The sequence below is a fragment of the Protopterus annectens genome, chromosome 2.part2 (genome assembly GCF_019279795.1).
Source record: "Protopterus annectens isolate FY-2018-M chromosome 2.part2, PAN1.0, whole genome shotgun sequence".
NCBI classification, from domain to species: domain Eukaryota; kingdom Metazoa; phylum Chordata; order Ceratodontiformes; family Protopteridae; genus Protopterus; species Protopterus annectens.
Window position 1 is genome coordinate 245,639,795 of NC_056730.1, and position 12,024 is coordinate 245,651,818.

The window sequence follows — 12,024 nt, forward strand, 5'->3', positions numbered from 1 at the left end:
ATATAAGATGTTTTCTGAATATATAATAAGTGAATATATAATAAAAAAATGATGAGTACCTTTACTATGGTTTAGCAAAAATGTATAACATCCCTTTCATTGAAATACTGAATTATATCCCCTATATTAAAACAAGGTAAGGACCCCAAATCTTGTGATTCATATAGGCCAATTTCATTACTAAATACTGATTATAAAATTTTCATGACAATATTTGCTAATAAGATATTAAAAATATTACCTAATCTAATACATAATGATCAGACAGGGTTCATTCTTCATAGAAAAGTGCAAGATAATGTTTTTTAAATTACTATCATTAATAGACATAGCATGCAAATACAAAAAAAAACAACTATTATCAGCCTAGACATAGAAAAGGCTTTTGATTCTATTAGTTGGTCTTATCTACAAATAATTCTGATTGGTTTTGAATTCTCTTCAGATTTTGTCAACTTATTAATGAAAATGTATAGTGGGGCACAAGCTTATGTGAAAATCAGATCATGTCTATCCTCACGACAAGAAATCCTCAAGGTAGCTAGACAAGGTTGTCCTTAGTCACCATTATTGTTAGCTCTTTCAATAGAACCTCTTGTTACATATATCAGAAACAAGCAAAATATAAAAGGCTTTAAATTAATAAGGACTATTGGCCTAAGATACAATTATTTGCTGATGATATGTTGTTAATGTTGTTTGATATTGATGGTTCTTCACATGATGTTATAAATACCTTAAGCAAGTTTGAAAACATTTCATGGCTTAAATTTATTCATGATAAATCCAAAACATTACTAATTAACAAAAAGATCAACAAAAATTTTTAAGAGAGAATAGCCTGTTTAATTGAGAGAATGATGTATTAGAATATTTGGGTGTCAGTATAAAGAGTGCATGGAATGAAACTGTTAAACTAAACTACAATAATTTAATAACCACCATTAGTGAACTAAGCAAAAGATAGAATAAAATGTTCTTCAGAATGGAGGATAGGCTCTCTTTAATTAAAATGATAATTTTACCCCAAATTTTGTTTTATATACAGTCATTGATACTACCCCCTCCCAAAAACGTATTTAAAAAATTAGACTCCATGCTAATTACATTTTTGTGGTTCCCCTTACAACCTAGGATTCCATATAAATGATATATTCGAGCTTCGAACAGTAATGGGACTGCATTCCTTAGCTTAGATCTTTATTTCAAATCAATTACAATTGATATAATATTACATTGGATCACACCTACTTATATATCTGGCTGGAAAACATTACATGAGATTCATATAACTGATGTCAGAACTATAGTTTCATAGGTTCATAGGGAGGTACTAGGCTATCTGCCCTTGGGCATTTATAAGCCTAGACAGAGGGTGTCAGCTTTCGCTGCCCCATTGATTAATTAACTGAGCCTCTGCCAAGAAGAGCCAATGAAGTGAACCCAGGGGTCTATTTTCTGTTACCCATCCACTCATCAAGGTTTCTCTTGAAGAGTGTTAGTGAGGGACTCTGCCTAATGTAGTTAGGAATTTTGTTCCAAAGCATGGGGAGTCTCTGTGACAGGAATCTATCCCTCCAGCATGTTCTATTTATTGTTGTGGTGAGGTTTAGCTCACTAGAGCAAGTGGCTCGCAATGACTTGGATTTCTTTAGGTGGATCACGTCCATCAATTCTGAGTTGGACATGGCTTTGTAAGTCAGGCAGAGATCACCTCTGAGTAAGCAATATGCCACTGAGTACAACCGGAGTTTTTCCAGTTGGGCTGCATAGAACATATGTTTGAGGCCAGTAATCCTCTTGGTGAGGTACTTTTGTGGTCTTTCCAGCTGTTGGAAGTGTCTTGTGAGGTACATTTCAAATGGGGCATTGTACTCTATGATGGGTCTGATAAGTGACGAGTAGAGGGGCACTATAACCTCTTTATTTCTAGATGCAAACCCTTTAGTAATTAGATGGGCTACATAGAAGAATTTCTTAACTACTTTGGCAATATGATTGCTAAAGGAGAGATTACTACCTACCTGGGTCCCCAGATCTCTTATTACCTCTTCTGTATTAAGGGGACTGCAACCTATGTGGTAATTTTTTCCCAAATGGGATGACTATGCATTTTTTGGCATTTAGCTTGAGACCATGACTTTGAGACCAGGTGTCCGTCTCAGTGAGGCCCTTTTGGAGAATGTCCATGTCAGCCGAAGAGTTAATTAGGGCTCCCAGTTTGCAGTCATCAGCAAACTTGGTTAACCATAGTCCTCCTGTGTTTGCCTGTACTTCTGAGAAGTATATGTCGAACAGTAGGGGCCCCAGGACCGAGCCTTGTAGGGCACCACTTGTGACTGGTTTAGAGTCTGACCTGGAGCCAACTATTCTTACTGTGTGAGTTCTGTCTGTAAGCCAGTTGGCAACCCATCTCATGACATAGGGGTTTATGTTCAGGCTGGTGAGTTTTTCTATAATTCCTGAGTGGGGAATGGTGTCAAAAGCCTTGGCAAGGTCAAGGTAGACTGTGTGAACCACCTTCCCCTCATCTATGGCCTTAGTGACTGTCTCGAAAAAGTCAACCAGGTTTAGTTGCCATGATCTGCCCTTAACAAAGCCGAACTGGGTCGGGTCAAGTGTTTGGAGGTTCCCAATGTCTTTGTTAATGTGTTCCATGATGATGTGCTCCATAGCCTTGCAGACCAGGTTAGTCAGGCTTATGGGGTGATAGCTACCAGAGTCAGTTGTGGCCCCTCCTTTGTGGAGCAGAATAACTGTTGCTGTGCACCATTCTATGGGCACGTAGCCTGTGGAGAGGCTGAGGTTGAGCAGTGTGTTTAGGTGGGGGGTTAGTTCATTCCGTAGTTCATGCAAGACGCAGCCTGGGACACCATCTGGCCCGGTGACACTGTGCTTTTGGCTTTTGAAAGGGCTGTTTTCACCTGTGCATCTGTGATTTCTGGGGCACTACAGTTTTCTGGTACTGTTGTGGGCCTTTTGGGGGGTCAGAGGGGGGTGAAGTTTGCACTGAATCTATCTGCCAGGATGTTGGCAATATCAGTAGGTTCAGTATATTCTGTGCTATTTTGCACTAGCTCAGAGCATATCTGTGAGTTGCCACTTAAATTCTTGACATAGCTAAGAAAGGCTTTGTGGTTATCTTTTGAATCCTTGGCTATTTTTCTTTCGAAGTTAGCCTTGGATGATTTTACGAGGGACCTTAGTTTCTTACTGATACTGATCAGGGATGTCTTTCCTTCTTGGGATTTGCTTTTTTTCTGAACTAGTTTCCTCCTTCTATTGTATAGCCTGTTTATGGCAGGGGTCCATCAGACTGGTTTCCTTCCCTTAGTGGAGTGAGTCTTGGTTTTGCTAGAGATGGCACGATCCATGCATCTTTGTAGGTGCTTATAGAGTGCATTTGTAAAGGTTCCTGCATCTTGGACACTGTTATCCTTTAGCATGGGGGCTGTGAAACTTACCACCTCTGTCTTAAGTAAGGTGAAGTTTGCTATAGAAAAGTTTTTCACTGTGGTTTCCTTGGTTGGGGGTGGGGGTGTGATGTGTACATCAAGAGTGATTAGTCTATGGTCTGATCTAACCAGTGATGGGTTGACCTGTGGTGCGGAACACCTGTTGCCCATGTTGGTGATGACCACGTTCAATATGTTTTCACCTCTGGTAGTGGAGTTTACCAGCTGATCCAGGGCATTTGAGTTGATAAATTCCAGGAAGCGCTGGACCTGGGAGTTTGTACTTGAGTAGTTTTCAAAGTTAACAGTAGGGTAATTGAAATTGCCCAATATCAGGGTGTTTGGTAGGACCTTCATGTTTTCCAGTGCCTCCAGAAAGGCAGAGTGGTGGTCCTGGGTCATGGAGGGTGAAAATCATTTTAAGGAACAATATGGAATAAGTAGAGTTCATTGGTTTTTATTTGAATTTTCTTTATTTAATAAGAAGTTTGATCATTTTTCTTATGGCATTAATCAAATATTTAATAACTTTAAAAATATAATTGATTGTAATTACATTAAACAATTTCTGTTTATTATATTCCCTATAGCATACTCCCTTGATTGCCTAGATTCTTAAAACATCAATGCGATGCAAAAATTAAAGGAAAGTAACTTGATATTCTGGTATCAGTTTATTGAAAATAAGAGTCTTAAACCACTAAACTCTCTTTTTTGTAGTTTTGATAATAGTCAAGACAGTTGGTTGTTTATACACTCATTACAGCAGTTTATAGCAAACAAAATGAAAGTAGCAATCAACCTAGAGACTGAATCTATACTTAGTTTGATTCTGCTTTCTATTAGGTGTCTTGAAAAGACAGATAATCAAAAATTAAGTATCTCACCTGTCTATAAGATACTAAGAGAAGACACTCTAAAGTTTGACTCAAATTTTTGGAATTACTATGTAAGGATTACTGGGGAACAAATATCTGATGAATCCAGAAAACTGTTATTGAAATCTACATATGGTAGCTCTTCTTCATTATATTGGAGATTGTATACATGGAAATTTATGAATAGGAGTTTCTATACTCCACATAAAATAAATCTTATACTCAAAAATGGTGAAAGTAAATGCTGGAAATATGATGAATTACTAGCAGCCAACTGGGTTCAGATGTTCACTGAATGTAGAAATGTTGTTCAATACTGGAAAGACCAGATATTTTGTAAATGCTTTATGGTTTGACAAATGTCATATTTCTAACTCACTATTTCTATTCAATGGTTCCATACCTAATGTAATACCTAAATCTCAGATTCAGTTACTCTGTTCAGTTCTTGTAATTGCCAGAAAAGTTATTTATTTGAACTAGAAAAGTAAACAAGATTCGATTTTTAAAGATTTTATTAATTTAGCAAAAGTTGTTTGTAAAAAAGAACTGCAAATCATTTGTTATAGAACTCATAACATTACTCATAAAAAATAGCATGGCAAAATTTGGAAAACCTTTTGAACAAATACTGGTAACTTATCATGGATAAAATGATAGTTTATCATGGATGAATGTAAATATTGTAAATTGTTTTGTTGTTGTTTTATTGTATTTGTTATATGTACATTTGCATATGTTTATAATGAAAACAAAATAAAAATGTTTTTTGAAAAAAATATATATAACAAAGAAAATAAATAGCAATACAATGACAAAACATTTGCTAACAGTAATGAAAAAAAAAGAATGAATCTATTCCCTTGGCAAGCCTGGTCAAATGTGAAACTGTAAGTTTACCCAATGGCAACTGGTAAGAAGTGGAGGGGAGAGGCATTATGGAATTGAGGGGAGCATTTTTAGAACTTGTGAGAGTCTTAACATTGACTAATTTAAGTATCTGTCAGTTCTTCAGGTGTGGTGTATAGACAGAATATTTAAGATTTTAAAATATGTTTGGACTTTCTTGTTAGTGTGAATATCTCCCTTTATGTGTTCCTGCTTTTCTGTAGTCTACACAAAAGCAAGCTACAGTTTGCTAATACATACATACAGAACATCCATACAAATATTTCTATCACAGGCATTAATTCCCTTCTAGCCTGCCAATATACCAAAACACTTGTTCCCATAAAAAGTGTCCAGGCTAATCTTAAAAATATCTAAACTAGTACTTGCTTTAATATAGCTTGGTAGTCTATTACTTGCATCAGCTGCACCCTCAGACAACCAATTAGTACATTTCATATTCCTATAGACTCTTCTACATAGGTTGCCTGATGATTGTATACTACTTTTTGATAACCTCAGAAATTCCCAGAGGTAGGTGTCTCTAAACGTCCCATATACCTGAATTAGATCTCCTCTTAGATAGCTATAAGAGACACTATACAGGTATGTTATTCTTTCATAAAAACTTATACTTTCACATCCATGGATACCCTTGATATACTTCCGCTGCACTCATTCCAGTTTACTCTTGCATGTTTTCTTATAAGGTTTCTATATTGTTATTCTGTACTCACGTTTGGGTCTAAGGTAACTAACAGATAATGATTTCAATATTTCTGTTTTCCTAGACTTTATATTTTTTTATACAACCTACAATTCTATGATTACCATTAACAAACTGATTGATATGATTAAAAAAACTCAAAGCTGGATCTACCCATATACCACGATCTTTAAATGAATCTACAGTTTTAATCACTGTGTGCTGTATTAAATATTCTCCTTTCAGTTTATGTTTCCCACATCTCATATGCTTAGTTTTTGATGTATTTATCAGCATATTATTCTTGTGTGCCCAAATGGTCAATTTAGACAAGTTTCTTTTGCAGACATGCCTTATCTGCAGCACATGTAATCAGTTTACCCAATTTCAGGTCATTTGTGTAAAGACTGCAGAACACCTCAGTTAAAAACATTAGGTCTGAAAGATACAGTCTAAGCAAATAAAGTCCTATGATAGACCCCTGTGGGACACCCTGACTGTAACCAAGAATGTCACCTATCCAATTGCTATATGAAACTTGCCATGCTCTATTTGTAAACCATGTGGCTATCCATCTTACTGAGAGTTAATCAATACCAAGTTGTTATAATTATGCTAATTTATCCCTTTAGAAAGCAAAAACACATTCAGTCCCCAAAAGCTCCAAAATGCCCAGTGTTTAGTGCTTTTATTTTTCAAAAGTCCAGCTCTGAGTCATGCCTTTTTGTCAGTGTCACTGTCTCCAACCCATATAACATAGCTGGTCTCACTACCCTCTTGTAGACCTTCCCTTTCACTCTTACTGATACTCGTCTGTCACAAATCACTCCTGACACTCTTCTCCACCCACTCCATCCTGCCTGTACTCTCTTCTTCACCTCTCTTCCACCTTACCCTTACTCTAAACTGTTGATCCCAAGTATTTAAACTCATCCACCTTTGCCACTGCTACTCCATGCATCCTCACCATTCCTCTATCCTCCCTCTCATTCACACACATATATTCTGTCTTAGTCCTGCTGACCTTCATTCCTCTTCTCTCTAGAGCATATCTCCACCTCTCCAGTGTCTCCTCCACATGTTCCCTACTCTCATTACAGATCACAATGTAATCTGCAAACATCATAGTCCACGGGGACTCCTGACTGATCTCGTCTGTCAACCTGTCCATCACCATTGCAAATAAGAAAGGGCTCAGAGCTGATCCTTGATGTAATCCCACCTCCACCTTAAATGCATCCGTCACTCCCACTGCAGACCTCACCACTGTCACACTACCCTCGTACATATCCTGTACCACTCTTACATACTTCTCTGACACTCCCGACTTCCTCATACAATACCACAACTCCTCTCTAGGCACCTTGTCATATGCTTTCTCTAAGTCCACAAAGACACAATGCAACTCCTTCTGACCTCCTCTGTACTTCTCCATCAGCGCTCTCAGAGCAAACATCACATCTGTAGTGCTCTTTAATGGCATGAAACCATACTGCTGATCACTAATCATCACCTCCCTTCTTAACCTAGCTTTCACTACTCTTTCCCATAACTTCATGCTGTGACTGATCAATTTAATCCCTCTGTAGTTACTACAGCTCTGCATGTCACCCTTATTCTTAAAAATCAGTACCAAAACACTTTTTCTCCATTCCTCAGGCATCCTCTCACTTTCCAAAATTTCATTAAACAATCTAGTTAAAAACTCCACTGTCATTTCTCCTAAGCACCTCCATGCTTCCACAGGTATGTCATCTGGGCCAACAGCCTTTCCATTCTTCATCCTCTTCATAGCTATCCTTACTTCTTTCTTGCTAATCCACTGCACTTCATGATTCACTATCCACAAATCATCCAACCTTCTCTCCCTCTCATTCTCTTCATTCATCAGCCCCTCAAAGTACTCTTTCCATCTGTTCAACACACTCTCCTCGCTTTTGAGTATGTTTCTCTCATTATTCTTTATCACCTTTACCTGCTGCACATCTTTCCTAGCTCAGTCCCTCTGTCTAGCCAATTGATACACATACTTTTCTCCATCCTTAGTGTCCAACCTTTCATACAACTCTTCATATGCCTTATCCTTAGCCTTCGCCACCTCTCTCTTTGCCATGCACCTCATCTCCTTATACTCTTATCTACTTTCTTCATCTCTCTGACAATCCCACATCTTCTTCGTCAACCTCTTTCTCTGTATACTATCCTGTACTTCCTCATTCCACCACCATGTCTCCTTGTCCTCCTTCCTTTGTCCAGATGTCACACCAAGCACCTTTCTAGCTGTCTCCCTTACCAGCTCTGCTGTAGTTACCCAGCTATTTGGTAACTTTTCACTGCCACCCAGTGCCTGTCTTAACTCTTCCCTGAACTCCACCTCACAATTACCCTTTTTCAATTTCCACCACTTGATCCTTGGTGCTGCCCTCACACTCCTCCTACTCTTCTTGATCACCAATGTCATCCTACAAACCACCATCCTATCCTGCCTAACTGCACTTTCCCCTGCCACCACTTTACAGTCTCCAATCTCCTTCAGACTGGCCCTTCTACTTAAGATATAATCCACCTGTGTGCATCTTCCTCCACTCTTGTATATCACCCTATGCTCCTCCCTCTTGTTAAAATACGTATTCAACAAAGCCATGTCCATCCTTTTCACAAAATCCACTACCATCTGACCTTCTGCATTCCTTTGTCTAACACCATACCTACCCATCACTTCCTCATTCCCTCTGTTCCCTTCACCAACATGACCATTGAAATCTGCTCCAATCACCAGTCTCTCACCCTTGGGTACAGTCATCACCACTTCATCCAACTCACTCCAAATTTTTTCTTTCTCATCCATCGCACACTCAACTTGTGGAGCATATGCACTAACAATATTCATCATCACACCATCAGTTTCTAGCTTCGTAAACATCACTATATCCGACACTCTTTTCACTTCAAAAACATTCTTAGCATACTGTTCCTTCAGGATAACCCCTACGCCATTTTTCCTCCCATCCACACCATGATAAAACAATTTGAACCCATCTCTGATACACCTAGCCTTGCTCCCCTTCCATCTGGTCTCTTGCACACACAATACACCAACCTTCCTTCTGTCCATCATATTAGCTAGCTCTCTTCCTATCCCAGTCATACTGCCAACATTCAAAGTTCTAACCCTCACTATCACAGTTCTAGCCTTTACCTGCCTTCAGGCATGCCTGCCCCCTCTTCTGATCCTTCAGCCAACAGTAGCCCAATTTCCGCCAGCACCCTGTTGGCCAACAGTACTGGTGGCGGTCGTTGTTAACCCGGGCCTCGACCGATCCGGTATGCATATCTGTATTGTTGTCCGCATGTATGATTTAGCAAAATTTTACGCCGGATGCCCTTCCTGATGCAACCCTCCCCATTTATCCGGGCTTGAGACCGGCACAAAGAAATGCACTGGCTTGTGCATCCCCAGTGGCTGGGTTAAAAGCAAGAACCAATAATCTTCACTAAATCATTTTCAGGAAAGCAGTGAAAGCTCTACAGATACTAGGCAGTGTAGAGTGAGTGTTTCTAAGTGTGTGTGTGTGTGTGTGTGTGTGTGTGTGTGTGTGTGTGTGTGTGTGTGTGTGTGTGTGTGTGTGTGTGTGTGTATGTCTGTATACATGTTTGCGTGTGTCACATATTTCAGTCCTATTAGGCTTCCTTTGCAAGTGCAGTAGAGATATGAATATCTAAGAACAGATCTGAGGCATGTAATTTAAATAGTCTGTAAGCCAGTTGTTAATGTTGCTTTATACCAAGAACTATGGAAATCTGGCATACGGTTATTGAGACATCATGCTTGAGGTTTGCAATTTTTTAGGGCATAAATTATGAAAGGTACACAGAATGAGAAAGGGAGTGACTAAGCAGCAGTGCATAGTGTTTCAAAGACATTTTTGTGGACTTATGCCTCAAATGTAATCCTTGTTTTACCTAACACACTCAGCAATTCTGTGAAATGGAAATCTGTTTCACTCTTCCATGTTTCTTTTCAAATATAGCTAGTTAACTTTTTTACAATGGCCATTCCATCAGCCACTGTTTATGTTCAATAATTCCTTTATATAAAGTCTGAAAATGCAAATGCAGTAAAACACCAAAGTCACTTTTGCAGACATAGCACAAAAACTAGAAGTGGTCTGCTAGCTGAAATGCATACTCGAATCTGCAAGTCATGTTGCCTTCTTGATGAAATGCAGTTATAAAGTCTATGTGTTCCATGGCTGATCCTACATAAATGCAATGGCAGTCACAAACATTTTGTCTTCCGATTACCTTTGCCTTTGCCAATATAACTTATGAATTGCATGCTCTGTTTTTTTTGCTAATGTTCGTATTGGTACTGATGGTTTCCATTATGCTTCTCTGATATTATTAAAAATCTTTTACAGGGTAAACTTTTTGCTGAATCATCATGCAGGACATTGCTAATCTTATTTTGGGTTACACAAGATTTTTTCAGGTCTTACTGGACAATCTTGCATTTGGCAGTACTATTGTATGTTTTTGCTTAGGACTGAAGTGTATTTCCAGATTTACAAATTATGCTGTTTAAAATAACTAACTTCTTAATACCTGTATAATGCAATAATACAAATCAATCCTTCCAGTTTTATACCGGTTTCCAGATCTTTAGGTTGTGCATTTAACAATAAAATCATTACAGTACTTAGTGACCTGGGTTTATATGCTATGTTATATGCTTATCTCTTTATTACATTTTGCACTTAATATGTCATGACTTTTTGACATCATTATTTTTGTACTAGGAATCAATGTAATTCTAAGGAAAATAACTGAGGGTTTCAGCAATTTTGGTAAGACCAAAACACAATCAGAGCAGCTCTCTGTCCATGCTGCACACATAGGTGCCTATGTAATTCCTTCCTCTAGTTTCATTGATTACAAAAAAATATACATGAACTTTATTTCTTTCTAGATACATTAGATGATTACTGCTAAACTGCATGTTTTATATCTGAGAAAAGTGTTTTGTGCTCAGTATCTGGACAGGCTTGAGTGTAATAGCTGTGCTATTGATAGCTGAAGCAACTGAAATTTCAAGGCTATGATGAAGTATTTACATTATCATTTTCTGTCTGTGAATAACCATTTTAGTATTCCTGTTATTGAATTCTGCACTTCATTTCAACTGTATCTAGGAACCAGTAAGATAAAATTATTTTGATATATGACAGAGGGAGCTAGAAGCTGGCATACATGCATTTACCCAATCCACTTCTCTTATCATGCTGTCTGGATAAATTAAAATGTAACTTTGTAATCTCTAAAATATTGGCAATTTACTGAAGCTTTTAAGATCCATAACACTGAGACTGAGTCATATAAAGTGCAATTCAGCCAAAAAAAGGAAAAAGGAGAACATTCAATATTTCCAGAATTATTCTTTTCTTTGTAATGTAAAAGTTAATATTTCACCTCGACCCCAAGTCCATAAGTACTCTACCATTTCTTTGAATTAATATACATATATTTCAGTGTCTGCACAGTTTAATCACTATGAAAGTGCATACGTAGAAACCTTAATGTGAAGTATTGTAATACTTAACTCTCTATAAATTCTTTCTAAGTTTACAGTATGACAGCTGAACTCCAGTTATAGGAAATGACACTGGGGGCAATGTATTTAACGTGTCTAGTTTTTAGTCTTCATTACTTCATTTTTATTCCATGAGCTAAGACTTTTCTATTACAGCTTAACATCGAAAGAATCTTAGCATATGTGAAAATATAAATTGTTATGAGCACAGCGCAGACAGAATGGTGTTTGATTGCATAAAGGTTGTGCAGTTATGAGTAATTTTTTCCTAGGTCATCCACAACATCTCATAATGTAATATTTAAGAAGTAACATCAATTAAGTTGAAGGGCAGATTGCTAACTAATTTCAGCCAGTGATGGAAACACATGTACATTTATACATTCATCAGGTTGCAGATCTAAGAGACTTTATAAAACAAGTGGATGGTAAGAGAGCATATAGATAGACTAAGGGATTTCAAATTTCTTGAATATCTCAGGATATAATCTTTATTGTGAACTTATA